General features: G+C 41.0%; 2 long non-coding RNA genes across 2 annotated transcripts in view; one reads left to right on the forward strand and one right to left on the reverse strand.

Annotated features, from left to right (window-relative positions):
• The window catches only part of LOC311523476, a 42,533-nt gene extending 33,922 nt beyond the window's left edge, over positions 1 to 8,611 (reverse strand). The window contains exons 1-3 of the long non-coding RNA XR_014712348.1: positions 8,578 to 8,611; positions 5,145 to 5,230; positions 1,929 to 2,008 (exon numbers count right to left, since the gene is read on the reverse strand). This is a non-coding gene — a long non-coding RNA (uncharacterized lncRNA). The remainder of the gene's footprint in view (positions 1 to 1,928; positions 2,009 to 5,144; positions 5,231 to 8,577) is intronic.
• The window catches only part of LOC311523479, a 62,791-nt gene extending 46,292 nt beyond the window's left edge, over positions 1 to 16,499 (forward strand). Inside the window, exon 2 of the long non-coding RNA XR_014712352.1 lies at positions 16,042 to 16,499. This is a non-coding gene — a long non-coding RNA (uncharacterized lncRNA). The remainder of the gene's footprint in view (positions 1 to 16,041) is intronic.
• Positions 16,500 to 17,317: the final 818 nt, after the last annotated feature.

Here is a 17,317-nt window from a genome sequence, read left to right on the forward strand (position 1 = left end):
ACCTCATTCAAGTATGATAATGCAATCTATCATGAAAGTGCAACTTACAAATGTAGATTGTTTTTGGTTATATAACTACACTCAAAAATAAAATAATGTAAAATTGTAGAGCCTACAAGTCCACTCAGTTCCACTTCTTATTCAGCAAATTGCTAAGAAACAAGTTTGTTTACATTTGCGGGAGATAATGCTGCCCGCTTCTTATTTACAATGTCACCTGAAAGTGAGAACAGATGTTCATGTGGCACTTTTGTAGCCGGCATTGCAAGGTATTTACATGCCAGATATGCTAAACATTCCTATGCCCCTTCATGCTTTGGCCACCATTCCGGAGGATATGCTTCCATGCTGATGACGCTCATTAAAAAAAAAAAAAAGTTAATTAAATTTTGACTGAATTCCTTGCGGAAGAATAGTATGTCTCCTGCTCTGTTTTATCTGCATTCTGCCATGTATTTCATATTATAGCAGTCTCGGATGATGACCCAGCACATATTCATTTTAAGAACACTTTCACTGCAGATTTTAGAAGAAGCAAAGAAGATACCAATGTGAGATTTCTAAAGATAGCTATAGCACTCGACCCAAGGTTTAAGAATCTGAAGTGCTTTCCAAAATCTGAGAGGGACGAGGTGTAGAGCTTGCTTTCAGAAGTCTTAAAAGAGCAACACTCTGATGCAGAAACTACGGAACCCAAACCACCAAAAAAGAAAATCAACCTTCTGCTGGTAGCATCTGACTCAGATAATGAAAATGAACATGCGTCGGTCCACAGTGCTTTGGATCGTTATCCAGCAGAACCCACCATCAGCATGGATGTATGTCGTATGTCCTCTGGAATGGTGGTTGAAGATGAAGGGACATATGAATCTTCAGTGCATCTGGCACGTAAATATCTTGCGACACTAGCTACAACAGTGCCATGCGAATGTCTATTCTCACTTTCAAGCGACGTAAACTATCTCCTGCAAATGTAAACAAACTTGTTTGTCTGAGTGACTGGCTGAACAAGAAGTAGGACTGAATGGACTTGTAGGCTCTAAAGTTTTACACTGTTTTATTTTTAATGCAGTTAAACACCGACAGATCCCAGTTGTTGTCAGGCAGAATCGAATCTGGACCTCAGTGCACAATCCTCTACTGTATGAGCTAAAAGCCAATTGGCTGTTAGCTAAGGCTGTAGAGCAGACTCATAATCTCTCTCTCTCTCTAAGTGGTCTTGGTGCTACTAGATGGGACAGAACACCACACACAGAAGGTGTGTGGGTTACATACATAATTCTACATTTGTAAGTTCAACTTTCATGACAAAGAGATTGCATTACAGTCCTTGTATGAATTGAAAAATACTATTTCTTTTGTTTTTTACAGCACAAATATTTGTAATAAAAATATAAAGTGAGCACTATACACTTTGTGTTCTGTGTTGTAATTGAGATCAATGTATGTAGTAAACATCCAAAAATATTTAAATAAATGGTATGGTATTAAACAGTGCAATTAATTGCATGATTAATAGCGATAAATTTTTATAATCGCTTGACAGTCCTAAAAAAAAAAAAAAAGAATGAACGGGGAGATCTGTGCAGATCCTCCCCAGCACATTTTGAAACAACAGCATTTTAGACAAAGTTTTCAGGTGAAAAGCAAATTAACACCCTCCAAGGCCTACCTGCTATTTGTTTAGAATCCCAAAGTAAGTAGTCAGTGGTAAAGTATGTTCTATGAAAACACCAGCTAGTAAGCATTTACACCCTTGAGCCCCAAATTATCACGTTTTTCCCATCAGACACCAGAAGTATATTAAAACATTGTAAAAACACAGTGTTGGCATTTTGTGTGTGTTTTAAAATACTGTGAAGCAGGTTACTCTCTTCTCAATATGTACTGTTGGACCACTAGCTACTCCTGGCCTTCTCTCTCCTTACCTCTTCCACATGCGAGGTGGTCCACCAAATGCCCTCGTCTACGGCAATACGCCTGCTGTGTGGTGACCTGCTGGTTGAGCCTGTAGAGAATGAGTTAATGGTTTCAGTCATGGTACACAGATGTCTATGTTACCAGTAGCCCATCTTGACATCTCAGCCGAAAGGCCAAGGAAGAAATGGCCTCCAAGAGTGGACATAAAGCACATAGCTCATTTCCCAAGCTTCTTGTAAATCATTTGTATTTGCTGGAGCTTCATTATACACCTTCAGAACTTTTCAGTCGTTTTTGGAACTGAACAGCTTTGTCCATCTAGGCACTCTATAGTCTAGGTGTATACTGAATAGTATGGCAATGTTATCTACTTATCAGTGGCAGCTATATAATTATTAATTTGAATTGCAAGAGTGCCTAGAGATCCATTGTGCTAAGCACTCTACAAACACTCAACAGAAAGATGGTCTCTGCCCAATAGAGTTTATAATCTATAAAGTTTTTATGGGTAACAACGTCTTGAGTTCTTGGTTAAGAATAGTAGTATCTCAATCCTGCTCCCACTGAAACTTAATGGCAAAACCCTCATTCATTTTGCTGAGACCAGGAAAAGAAGCCAGGTATATATCTTTATTGAATGTCCTCATGCGCTGAATACTAATACTAATGCTCATACTAGACAGATGTGGCCTCCTCATTCACTGGATTGCACTACACTAAACTGCTGAGGGGGCACTGACTACCCACAGCAGCACACTCTGCCTTGGCACTGCAACCCTAATCCCCCCTCTCCCCCAGCCTGCCCTGCACTCACCCCACAATGGCAGCTCCTGTCCCATGGAGTTGGGCCCAGCTGCCCACTCTAGGAATTGTGACCTGACACATGGCGTCACAATGCCACTCACTCAAATTTGGTCCAGCCCTCCCACCGTCACAGAATTATAGAAACGTAGGGCTGGAAGGGACCTTAAGAAGTCATCAAGTGCAGCCCCCAGAACTGAGGCAGGGCCAAGTAAACCTTGACTAACCCTGAGAGACCTGAGATAGGGGCCCTGTTCAAGTGCACCCAGTGCCCACTGGTTAATCCAGCCTGATTTCTGCATCTGCGGTTGCACCCATGTACCCTTGCTAAAGCTGCCCCGACATACTATTCAAATACATATTTATGATTTTTAAACAGATATCTTCAGTTTATTAGGATGTGGGACCTCAGAGACAAGTGCAGAAGGTTATCTAGCAGCAAGAAAAGCCACATGACATTTCTTAGAGGGAAAACCGAGTCTAGGAATTATTCATAGCCTTACACACACTCCTGTGAACAGCCAAGCTGACTGAAGCTAATTGGGTTTATGGTAGAATGAAGCTCTGATTGAAGTACCTAGTTTTTTTTTTTAAATGAGTTATATACACACACTCACATACACCCCCCAGATAATATTACTCATAAGCTAGTGTTTTTACAGACCAGAACCCCACAACTATTTTGACTGAATAATTTCTAAATGTTTGCTGTAGTGCATTGGATCCATAATTTAGCTGTTGTAGAAAGGCTGCATGTGGCTGACATTTCAATTTGCTTTTGTAATTCATGAAGCCCCTGCAGTTCCGAGGTGGTGACACCCTACTCAGGAAAGGGTGGCCAGAGTCTCGAGAGTTAATGCACAAGTTACAAAAACCTGGAGAATGGAAATTAACATTGCCCCAGGTTGACAAACTAAATCATTCAAATTCTACTCTGGTGATTTATAAAAATAAAAGACTTATTTAGCAAGCCACCAAGCAGTAGGTGTTTCCATTTTTGCACTTTAACAGCAACAAGAAAAGGGCATGGGAATCTTCTTTGTCTGGGCTGTTTTTTCCACTTTGCGTTTATAGTTTAAAGAAGAAGTGTTCCAATGTGTGATGGGGCTGTGAGTTGTACAGCAAATTTGCTACTCAGGAGGACATACAAACATTTTCTTCAGTGTTTACCCCCACTAGTTTGGGCTTCCATCCCATCAAGTGGAGTTTCACTTATGGAAAAGACTTAGAGAAGCAGAAACGTTTAATAGAATTCTATGGAAATGACTTAAAAAACCAATGCCTTTTAATAGAAGATGGGATCTGTGCTATAGTCCTGTTCAGGACAGCACTTAAGCACATGCTCAAAAATTAAGCATATGCTTAAGTGATTTTCTGAATCAATGCCCAAAGGTTTTTTAACCTATTCTATGGGATTCTATACAAGGCTGTAATTCTCTATTAAAAATTCTGTGGAAAGACCCAAAACATTTATGCAACAGTTATTTTCTATAAGGAAATGTAGGGAAGATGGGGAGAAAGAAAAACATGAAAAAAGGGAATGGGAGCTTGACAGAGGACAGGAATGGGAAGGGGGGAGGAGGGATATAAAGAGGATGAGTGGGAGATGGAAAAATATATGGGTGAGAGAGGAATAGGTAAAAGGAAAAATAATAGAAAAGGGAAATAACAAGTGCAAATGGATCCCATAAGAACGGCCATACTGGGTCAGACCAAAAGTCCATCTAGCCCAGTATGCTGCCTTCCAACAGTGGCCATTGCCAGATACCTCAGAGGGAATGAACAGAACAAATCATCAGGTGACCCATCCCCTGTCACCCATTCCCAGCTTCTGGCAAACAGAGGTGAGGGACACAATTCCTGCTCACCTTGGATAATAGGCATTGATAACTATCCAAGACAGGAGGAAAGCAAGAGTATAGGGGACAGGGCACAACAAAGCAATCAGGGATGGGAAATAGGATAGGTTGTGATCTAAGACAAAAATGTCAAGTGAGTTCATTTCATATGATTCACGGTCTCACATTTTATAGCATTCCCATAGGAAACAGATTTTTTAAAATAAAACAATGGTGATGAATTGACTTTGAAGCCATGTCAGGGAACCATCCAGGAATTGTTCTGCCACAGCAGGAGTTGGAATTGAAATGCAGCCACTTTGAGGGTGTAAAGTGGCAGCTGGTGATAGCAAAAGCAGGCTTGGCGAATCAGAGAGAGAGGGAAACACTGAAGCGGAGTCCCCAGTGACAGGAGCAGCCTTCGGCTATGTAGTGAAGAGACATGCTGCACTTCGATTTCCCTATTGGGTTCCTTTCCTTATTTGTCTGGTGAGTTTAAAAAAAATACCTTCCCCTGTTAAAAATCCAATCCTCAAAGCCAATCATCTACCCTTCTGCCAATTTTATCAATCAGTAAACACTTACCTAGTCTGCTGCATGTGATCATCCTGGAAAGACACAAAAAATCATCTTCCTAATTGATTCTCATATGGTTCATTGTAGGAAAATGCCTAATTAAGAGAGAAGATGACATTTTTGAAAGTAAACCTTATGACACTCACTGCTAAAAAAAATGCTAGTGATGCAATGGAGAGCGAGATAGGCATGAGGTACACATCACAAGAGAAAAGGAGGACTTGTGGCACCTTAGAGACTAACCAATTTATTTGAGCATAAGCTTTCGTGAGCTACAGCTCACTTCATCGGATGCATACTGTGGAAACTGCAGAAGACATTATATACACAGAGACCATGAAACAATACCTCCTCCCACCCCAATCTCCTGCTGGTAATAGCGTATCTAAAGTGATCACTCTCCTTACAATGTGTATGAAAATCAAGGTGGGCCATTTCCAGCACAGATCCAGGCTTTCTCACCCTCCGCCCCCCCCCCACCAAACTCACTCTCCTGCTGGTAATAGCCCATCCAAAGTGACCACTCCCCTTACAATGTGTATGATAATCAAGGTGGGCCATTTCCAGCATAAATCCAAGTTTAACCAGAACGTCGGGGGGAGGGGGGGTATGGAAAAAACAAGGGGAAATAAGCTACCTTGCATAATGACTTAGCCACTCCCAGTCTCTATTTAAGCCTAAATTAATAGTATCCAATTTGCAAATGAATTCCAATTCAGCAGTTTCTCGCTGGAGTCTGGATTTGAAGATTTTTTGTTTTAAGATAGCGACCTTCATGTCTGTAATTGCGTGACCAGAGAGATTGAAGTGTTCTCCGACTGGTTTATGAATGTTATAATTCTTGACATCTGATTTGTGTCCATTTATTCTTTTACGTAGAGACTGTCCAGTTTGACCAATGTACATGGCAGAGGGGCATTGCTGGCACATGATGGCATATATCACATTGGTGGATGTGCAGGTGAACGAGCCTCTGATAGTGTGGCTGATGTTATTAGGCCCTGTGATGGTGTCCCCTGAATAGATATGTGGGCACAGTTGGCAACGGGCTTTGTTGCAAGGATAGGTTCCTGGGTTAGTGGTTCTGTTGTGTGGTATGTGGTTGTTGGTGAGTATTTGCTTCAGGTTGGGGGGCTGTCTGTAGGCAAGGACTGGCCTGTCTCCCAAGATTTGTGAGAGTGCTGGGTCATCCTTTAGGATAGGTTGTAGATCCTTAATAATGCATTGGAGGCGTTTTAGTTGGGGGCTGAAGGTGACGGCTAGTGGCGTTCTGTTATTTTCTTTGTTAGGCCTGTCCTGTAGTAGGTGACTTCTGTGAACTCTTCTGGCTCTATCAATCTGTTTCTTCACTTCCGTAGGTGGGTATTGTAGTTGTAAGAATGCTTGATAGAGATCTTGTAGGTGTTTGTCTCTGTCTGAGGGGTTGGAGCAAATGCGGTTGTATCGCAGAGCTTGGCTGTAGACGATGGATCGTGTGGTGTGATCAGGGTGAAAGCTGGAGGCATGTAGGTAGGAATAGCGGTCAGTAGGTTTCCGGTATAGGGTGGGAGAGTGAGTTTGTGTGTGTGTTTTTTGGGGCGGGGGGGGTGAGAAAACCTGGATTTGTGCTGGAAATGGCCCACCTTGATTATCATACACATTGTAAAGAGAGTGGTCACTTTGGATGGGCTATTACCAGCAGGAGAGTGAGTTTGTGTGTGTGGTTTTTGGAAAAAAAGGGGTGGGGGGAGGTGAGAAAACCTGGATTTGTGCTGGAAATGGCTCACCTTGATTATCATACACATTGTAAAGAGAGTGGTCACTTTGGATGGGCTATTACCAGCAGGAGAGTGAGTCTGTGGGGGGGGGGCGGAGGGTGAGAAAACCTGGATTTGTGCTGGAAATGGCCCAACTTGATTATCATGCATATTGTAAGGAGAGTGATCACTTTAGATAAGCTATTACCAGCAGGAGAGTGGGGTGGGAGGAGGTATTGTTTCATGGTCTCTGTGTATATAATGTCTTCTGCAGTTTCCACAGTATGCATCCGATGAAGTGAGCTGTAGCTCACGAAAGCTTATGCTCAAATAAATTGGTTAGTCTCTAAGGTGCCACAAGTCCTCCTTTTCTTTTTGCGAATACAGACTAACACGGCTGTTACTCTGAAACATCACAAGAGATGGACAAGCACACACAGGATGAGAACTTTGAAAGGAAAGTGGTGCTTATGAGCATCTTGAATTAGAAGAAGTTTAGACTTTAAAACTACACATTTCATGTTTCACAGGTTTGCTGCCTGACAGCAGGATTCCCCGAGAGAGGTCGAAGAACGATCCTTGCAATACTCCCCACAATGCAGTGTCAGATCAAAAAATCTGCTAGACAGTGATTGCAGGTCAGAGATGCTCAGAACTATTAAAGCTAGCAGTTTGCCACTATCCAGATGCAAACCAGGATAACTCACTCCCCATGCAGTCATGAATGAAGCTGCCCTTTGAAGACTACACCACATGTGATGGCATGGAAATTCAGAATTTTTTTCCTTGTAATTACATAAAAAACAGCAGATGAAAAGACTTTCACAATTACATAAAGTATTCTGCTTAACAATTATAAAAGGCCCCAGCAACCCTACATCAGCTAGTTAATAGCCAAAACACTATCAAAAAATTCTGTCATCAAGTGAACTAATGAACTTACATCATAACCTTGGGGACATCACTGCTGAAGAAATCCTAGAAACCAGTTGCAATGCTGCCCAAATTCCCACTGCCACAAAATGACAGACTAGGAATGAGAGCCAGGGGTATAAGATTAAGGCCCTGATCCACTTAAGCACATGCTTAACCACATGTGAGTGGTCCCATGGAAGTCAATATGCTGGATCAGGCCATAACTGAACTACCCCAAACTGCTGAAAAATGACTGCTTTTGGTTCAGTTCAAGGGATGGGAAAAGATTTGTCTGGTTTTTACTCAACTTGTTTGCCTTTCCATAAATAATTTACCATAATCTCTGCATTTAATAAGTCCTGCTTTGACAAATATATAGTGTTTTTATGCCTATTTTGTATAACACTGAGCACACTAATTACCCTCAACTACCTTTATATGTGATAAAATAAATAATATATAATAAAATAATAATAGTAATAATAATATAATAAGGAAGAAGAAGAAGAGAGCTAATATGCCTTTCCTATTGAATTTAACAGCGAAATCCTTTCTATAGAATTTTTAAACCGACCTATGTAATCATGTAGGATGGGTTAAAAATTCTATAGAAAGGATCTAAATTCAGTGGACCAACTTCTCTACTGGTGTAAATTAACACAGCTCCATTGATTTCAGTGGAGCTGTGTCACTTTACATCAGCGGAGAATTTGGCCTGACAGGCTTTTACAGTGATGTCTAGCACCCTATTTTGGCCCCAGTTCAGTGTGGCATTCAACAAGACAACGCACATGCTCATGTTAGGCACTCATATAAGCATCTTGCTTGCAGATTTGGGTCTAAATGTCCATTCCAGATGGGTGTGAAGATAGATTTCCTTAAACAAGGATATTACCAATGCTCTGTCATCTGAACCTGGGCAGTTGAGTTACCTATGTAAAGAAAAAGATTCCTATCACCAGAACAGCACAATAATCTTTTGATACATACTCTAAGCACAGTACAAACCAACGGGGCTTTTACAGAGAGTTTAGTGATAGAATTTCAGTCACCAACAGATGTTGCTGTGGCAATTGGAAATCATTTGGCTAGCACTAAAAATATATTTAAAAAAAAGGAGATTTTTATTACAAAAAGCATAAAATGCCTGGTTGCTGCTGGTAATCTAAATTTGGAATGTTCAGTTAATTTGATTGGATGTTATGAGTGAGGGGATGATTTGAAACTATGAGTCATTTTTCTCCCTGGAAGAGTGGATAACCGAGTCTATTAATCTGACAATACATTTAAACTGAGTTATTGTGACAAGGGACTTCCATTATCCATTCCATCTTGTTGCAAACTATCAGAATAAATCTCAGGGGGTTAGGGAAAAAAAGCTGCCTTCCTTTGTTTGCAGTTTTATATGCCACAACAGTTTAGATTTGGTTCACTTTAACTCATGATACTGTACGACTGTACAAGATGGAGAAAAATTTACAGTTATGGGAGAGTTTGCACTAAATAGTTCTGAGATTTTTTTCCTTTAAGATATTTTTTATTATTTATTTGTATTAGCACTTACCAGATACATATATAATACCCAACTTCTAAGTGACAGTTCCTGCTCTGAAGAGCTTACACAAGATAGACAAAGGGTGGGAGACAGGTAACACATGTCCACCTAACTGACTGTCCAAGATCACACAGGAAGTCCATGTCAGAGCCAAGAATTTAAGCCCATCTTGAGGTCTTAACCACAGCAACATCCTTCCTCTTTTGTGCCTTAATTTGGTTCATTTCTATTCGGACAAGTTTTTAATCTTTAAACCAACTTGCTGTACAAGACAGATAAAAGTAGAGCAGTGCAGCTTTGGGAAAAACACACTTTTTCATTTTGAAATGATTTATTAATTGGTTCCAAGGGGAGGAAAAAAAGAAGCGATAGCGGACATGCAGACATATTTTCTAACAAACGGTAACTGAAATCACAGTCCAGATAAACCAAGAATAAAGGTTCAGATTCTGTCATCCTTACTCATTTTGAGGAATAACTTACTCCTTGGATTTCTATGGAAATCAATCAGTGGGGCTACTTGCAGAGCAAGATACTGCTTCAAGATTTTATTAAAACAGGAGCTTAAAATGAGTCTCCTGAATCCATCTGAAGCACCTGCCTGATTTTCAAAGAGATGAGCTCTCAGTGAAATCAACAAGAAAGATAGAAATAAACAAAACATCCAAACAAAGGACCAAATTTTGGCCTCAGATCCATGAACAGGGCTCCTGGTAAAGTCCGCTGACCAGAATAATGCAATGTTTAATGGGAAACTACCAAAATACCCTTAGTACAGTACAGTACAGTACACACACACACCGAGCGAGCCCAACCTCTAAGTGCAACTCTAATATGTCTGTGTTTGCATGCATACACCCCCACCCCCAACAAATATCTTGAAGGAGAAATCTCAGAAGTATTTAGAGCAAACTCCCTCATAACTACAAACTTTTTTGCTCTCCTAGGCTTGCTGCAAAACTCCATTTTGAGAAGCTGCAAATTAGTTCCCAAAGGGAGAGCACTGGATCCGCTGAGCCAGATTCTCAGCCCTGCTATGACAGCTGCCCCTTCCTCTGGCAGCACTGAGCTCTTCTAAAGCTAGTTCACCCAGACCCCAAGGCGTGAGAGAACCACCCTAGCAATTCCTAGTGTGTCCTTCCAGTTCCTGACACAGGCAGCATGGCTGTGACATCCTAGTGATCTAGCAAATAGAGCCAAGGACTTTAAAAAATAAATTAATACATTCACTAAAAAGTGCCGTTTGGGGGTGTTAAGGTTCCTCCCCACTCTGAACTCTAGGGTACAGATGTGGGGACCTGCATGAAAACCTCCTAAGCTTACTTTTAGCAGCTTAGGTTAAAACTTTCCCAAGGTACAAATTAATTTTATCCTTTGTCCTTGGAATATCCACTGCCAACTCTAACTGGGTTTACTGGGAAACATAGTTTGGACATGTCTTTCCCCCCAAAATCCTCCCAACCCTTGCACCCCACTTCCTGGGAAAGGTTTGGTAAAAGTCCTCACCAATTTGCATAGGTGACCACAGACCCAAACCCTTGGATCTGAGAACAATGAAAAAGCATTCAGTTTTCTTACAAGAAGACTTTTAATAGAAGTAAATAGAAGTAAAGAAATCCTCTCTGTCAAATCAGGATGGTAGATACCTTACAGGGTAATTAGATTCAAAACATAGAGAATCCCTCTAGGCAAAACCTTAAGTTACAAAAAAGACACACAGACAGAAATAGTCATTCTATTCAGCACAATTCTTTTTTCAGACATTTAAAGAAATCGTAATCTAACAGATACCTAGCTACATTACTTACTAAAAGTTCTAAGACTCCATTCCTGGTCTATCCCCGGCAAAAGCAGCATACCAACAGACCCTTTGTTTCTCTCCCTCCTCCCAGCTTTTGAAAGTATCTTGTCTCCTTATTGGTCATTTTGGTCAGGTGCCAGCGAGGTTACCTTTAGCTTCTTAACCCTTTACAGGTGAGAGGATTTTTCCTCTGGCCAGGAGGGATTTTAAAGGGGTTTACCCTTCCCTTTATATTTATGTCAGGGGGCCACTGAATCTATTTGCAAATTTGGGTCAAATTCAGAGTATAGTTTTGGCTAAAAATAAATAGGTGAAAAAGATCAGAATTATCTCAACATGTTTCGACTTATTTCGAAATGTTTTAATTTAGAAAATTGCCATTTTTTTAAAAAAAAGGGCAAAACCTCAAAATGTCAGGAAATGTGTTTTAGGTGAATGAACTTTTAGTCTGACCCTTGACAAGCATCCCTGGCTGCTGGACTGGCCCCTTTTTGGCCACCAGCAGTTTGCAGCAGGCTTTAGGCTGCTTGAACCTAAACCAGTGAATAGTTTAGTGCTCAGTGGGCAAACGAGATAGCACTACTGGCTTCTTTGTAGCCCCAACGATGTGCTACACTGAATGCTCCGTGGCTGCATCTCCACCAGAGGTACAAAGAGGAAGCCGAGTGCAGACAACAGTCAGGTGTTTTCATCAGCACTGTGTTGTCCATGTATAGACAACATGAGGGGGGTAAAAGCAACTGAGGCCTATCTACACTACAGTTTCCACAGTTGCTACTACTGGTGAAGCTACACTTGGTGAAGTTTGGTTATGATATTTGTCGTGGCGATATACTCTAAGGGCTTGATAGTGCCATCTGTAGTCATTTAAAAACAGTACTTGGCAACAGGAGTGGTCCTACTGATTTCAACATGATTGCTCACAGAGTAAGGTGCTACGAAGTGTGAGTAAAGGTGGCAGAATCGGACCTAAAGTACGTCTCCTCAGGGCTATTGCAACAGCTATCCATTTTTACCCGTGCTATGGTTTGCATTTTCAGTATCCTCCTAATATGAACCATAAACCCAACGTTCCTTCTGCCTAGAACTTATAAATGTTCCAGCCAGCACTCCCATGGGATTGTGCTCAATTTGGGAAGGCCACGTAGGGTTTAGACTTGCCGTCTGCACATGGTAAACACCCATTGAATTCAAGCAAATCTTCTTTGTTTTAAAATAAAAAAAAAAAAAAAGGAGCTGACAGCTTGCAAAGCCCCATGAGCCTGCTTAGAGAGCTTGTTTTTCACCAGTCCCAAAGGACTGTATTACTTGAGCCAGCCCTTGCTGGTCCTCGACTGAATTGGAGCTTTGAAGGTTGCTTCTTGCGGTAATGACACTTTCAACCCCACCAGGCACTCAGTTGTCAATTACCTACCTCAAGCTCATTTCAAAGCCTTTGTAGACAATCTGAGGAATAGCAGATATAATGGGCTGCAAATCCACTTGTTTACATTATTTACAGATAAATATTAATGTTTAACAGTGAACCAGAATAGTTTAAAAGAAATTCTAAAAACTGACTGAGATCTCCACTGAAACACATGCATAGGCTTAGAAGACTCAGTGCATTTGCGAAATATGAAAAAAATAAAGCTTTAGGATGGTAAGTAAAGCATACATTTAAATAGAAGAGGGGTAGAGTCTTTACAACTATTGTTTGAAATAGGTTAGCCAGGTCTAATGTGAAATATTGAGAAAGGAAGATAGCAGAGGAAAGATACCCGTGGCCATTGTAAAATCTTCTGCATAACGTTATCTTCCAGTAGGGAATAAGTATCAAAGATGACTCCAGTAGGAAATAAACTCCACGTTTACTCATGTTAATTCTACCATCTCTGTACAGTTCTTAGAGTAGCAGCCGTGTTTGTATTCGCAAAAAGAAAAGGAGTACTTGTGGCACCAGAGAGACTCACAAATTTATTTGAGCATAAGCGAAACTCTAATTCATGACTATCCCCCAAGTCAACATTTGGTCTCGGTGGGTGGTCAGAACGCTAAATACAAAACATTACAACTTCCCAGCACCACACTTTCCTTTGATCAGACTTGGGAGCAGAGCTAGGATGCAATATGCTCACTGCTTTACTGCCACTGCAGAGGATTCATTCATTTTAATTATTTTTTTTAAGTTCTAAAGGGAACCATTAAAAAAATTAATCATGAATGGAAGGAAAGGCAGCATTACGTGACATAAAGAACAAACCATTTTAGGATATATACGCTTCTAATTTATACTCAAGAGGATTGAAGTAACATGGCAACTGTCATAAAGTAACATTTACTATAAAAACCACAGAGATTCATGGCAAAGCTCAGCTAAGTTGTTATATGTAAGAAGTTCCATTTACTTTCACTCATTCAGCTTTTTGCCATAATACCAAAATTTTGTCCATTTCTATGGGCCAGGCCCTGACCCAGCTGAGCACTTAAGCAGGTGTTAAGCAGCTGAGCACTTAAGCAGGTGCTTCATTTTAAGCAGGTGTGTAATTTACTTCAATTGGATTACTCGTGTGCTTAAATTCACACACACGCTTAAGTGCTTGGCTGGGACAGGTCCCAAATCTTACAGTCCGTACTCAGGCAACAGGCTGATTGAATGGCAGTGGGAGTTTTGCTTAAGTAAAAGACAGCAGGATTTTATCCTATACTTTTTTTGGCCTCATGGTGCTCTCATTGTAATTAATGGGACTTCTACCATGGAGTAGGGTCAGGCCTATTATCTCTTTATTATGCATCACTAAATGAGGATGAAAATGTAAAGAGACAAAGAGTCTGAAGGGTACGGATCTAACCAGATTGGCCATCACAGGAGACATGTAATACTAGATTGAAGCACTAGAAGATGAACTGCAAGAATAATTCTCCCTAGAAGGGGGATGGGTGTATGACCTAATGGGTGTTTTCTATTTTTACTTGGAGGACTCTATTGTTCTCACATGTAACTTCCATTAACATTTATATTCCTGCCAAATTTCCAGATGTGAGAGGAACTTTGCCACCGTGTTCCTCGTTAGATGGCTTTGTGGGTGGGGGTGGGGGAGGGGGAGAATAAATAGATATTTGGCAGCTCTCCATTTTTCCAATTTAGAATAAGCATTGACTCTTCTTTGTCAGCTATGGCACTTCTTTTCCTCCCGTATTTGCTTTTACCAAAACATCCAAGTTCAAGGGCTAGCCAGGCAACCCTTACTCAGACACATGGTCCTTATGGCACATGATACAGACACAACTTAAGCCTTATTTTGGGCACTTGACTGACACAGGCCTTGCGTGGATAGGGTGACCAGATAGCATGTGTGAAAAATCGGGATGGGGGTGGGTGGGGGGGTAATAGGAGCCTATATAAGAAAAAGCCCCAAATATTAGGACTGTCCCTATAAAATCGGGACATCTGGTCACCCTATGCATGGATCATCTGCAAAGGGGCAAATTTCACACTATATGAAGTAGTCCCATTGTCTTCAAGAGGTCTGTATGCAAGTAAAGACTATTCAACTGAGTGAAGATTTTCAGGATCAGACCTTTGTGGTGGCTTCAGCATCTCAGACCTGATTTCAAAGTTGAATATTTATCATAACTAAAGGGAAACAGGATTTAAAGCCAGTACCATTTTTAACTTTCATTCACTGATTAAACCCATCATATGGCTGGGAGAGAAACATCAGAAAAAGCAAAGATTCATAGGAGTGAAATCTTTCCAAGAAGAAGGCACTAATATTATGAAGTATTCCTAGTAAAATCTGGAAATCATAAAACTTTAATATAAATTTTATAGCTTTTTTACTGTATGTCTTGAGGACTATGACATGATATAAGCTGTAATTATGTGAGGAGAGGAAGCAGAGATAGCTCTGTATCCTCTACAGTCTTGTTAGAGGAGATCATATTAATTGAACTGGGTAGTACAAAGCAAACTGGGGCTTCTCCAAATTTCTGCTCCAGGCTCCTCTACCACTATTTGTGATTGCCACTGATTTATGATAGTTTCTATTTGGCACTTAAAATCAATATGGATTATAGAAGTTCATGCTTGATTATTATAATTAAATACACTTAAGGCCTGATTCAAAAGTCCATTAAAGTCAGTCAGTGGAAAGATTCCCATTGACTTCAGTGGGCTTTGGCTTAGCTCCCTAATGCATTTTTATTATAGTGCTGGATGAATGGGTTAAATATCCTACACTAGGAGTGGCCAACCTGAGCCTGAGAAGGAGCCAGAATTTACCAGTGTACATTGCCAAAGAGCCACAGGAATACATCAGCAGCCCCCCAACATCAGCTTCCCAGCACCTCCCGCCCACCAGCAGCCCCAACAATCAGCGCCTCCCCCTATCTCCCCGCACCTCCCAATCAGCTGTTTCGTGGCATGTAGGAGGTTCTGGCGGGGGGTAGGAAGGAGGAGCGAGGGCATGGCAGGTTCAGGAGAGGGGAGTGGAGGGGGGCAGGGCCCGTGGCAGAGCCAGGGGGTGAGCAGTGAGCACCCCCCGGCACAGTGGAAAGTTGGCGGCTGTAGCTCCAGCCCCGGAGTCGGGGCCTAGACAAGGAGCCGCGTGTTAACTTCTGAAGAGCCGCCTGTGGCTCCGGAGCCCCAGGTTGGCCACCCCTGTCCTACACTAAGCCGTCGAGCACGCTTCCAGGTTACAGAAATGAGAATATAAATAGGAGCATAAACTACAGGAGGCAACATTTTAAAATAAAATCCCCCGGAAATGTACAGTGTTGGATTCTTAATGATAATGATTCTTTCTTTGGCACCTATGTGCTTCATGCTGTACAATACACAAAAATAAAGACAGTCCTTGCCACAAAGAGTTTAAGGTGGGATCTTAATGCTAATTATTTGTCTTACTCTGTTCTCAGTGAAATCCATGGGAGTTAAGAACATGAGAACGGCCATGCTGGGTCAGACCAACGGCCCATCCAGCCCAGTATCCTGTCTTCTGACAGTGCCCGACGCCAGAGGCTTCAGTGGGAATGAACAGACCAGGCAATCATCGAGTGATCCATCCTCTCTCGTCCACTCCCAGCTTTTAGCAGGCAAGGGCTAGGGACACCCAGAGCATGGGATTGTAGGCCTGACCATCTTGGCTAATAGCTATTCATGGAGGATAGGTCCATCTATTTCTCAAATTCTATTTTGTACCCTGTTAATAGTTTTGGCCTTCACAACATCCCCTAGCAATGAGTCCCAGAGGTTGACTGTGCACTGTGTGAAGAAGAACTTCGTTTTCTTTGTTTTAAACCCGCTGCCTATTAATTTCATTGTGTGACCCCTGGTTCTTGCGCGTGCAGTATTAAAGGTGTGGGCATACCATGAATTTTATAGTGGCATTATATTGTCTGTCTTCTTATCTATCCCTTTCCTAATGGTTCCTAACATTCTGTTAGCTTTTTTGACTGCTGAGTTTTATCTAGTTAATGTCAATGGGAGCAGAGCTCTGTCATCAGTCTGTATTTTTGAAGACCTTACCATAATGTTTAGGGGCTCAATTCTGCAAACACTCATATGTGTGAGTAACTTTACTTACTGGAGTAATCCTGTTGACTCAAAATAGAGTTTAGATTGGTATTTAGGAGATTGTAGAGGACTTGTGCTAGAGATATTCACACAGGTGAGTTTCACTCAAAATAATAAAGATTTTTTTAAAGAATAAAGTTTAAACTGGGGAAGCTAAAATATTATTAATTCCTGCAGTTAATCTCCCTGGGCCAAATCAGTCCTGATATAATCTTATTACAGTGAAGATGAATTTAGCCTATTCGCTTTGAGAGATAATAATCATCTAGGACAAATACTGACTTATCACACATTACTATCTGATGTAAATATTCAAACACATCAGTTGAAAGAAATTAAGGGAGGAAAAAGCCATCCAACCAGTTTGTGCTTGTGAGTTTATAAAAGCTACAAAAGAACAATGTTTATTTCTGCTTTCTGCTGTTAAAGGATAAAATCTAGCTTTCTTTACAAATGGTCAGTAGAAATTAGCAAATGATGAAATGTTGGATGGTCAAGATTTTTAAATGCCCCAAGAGGTCCTTTTTTCGTCTCCTCATTTATTAAATGTCTAATTCAATATTTTTAATTCCAAAATTCAACTCAAAACAGCATAAACTGACAAGCTCTAATGTCCGA

The sequence above is a fragment of the Lepidochelys olivacea genome, assembly GCF_965140295.1.
Source record: "Lepidochelys olivacea isolate rLepOli2 genome assembly, chromosome: 7".
Classification (NCBI taxonomy): domain Eukaryota; kingdom Metazoa; phylum Chordata; order Testudines; family Cheloniidae; genus Lepidochelys; species Lepidochelys olivacea.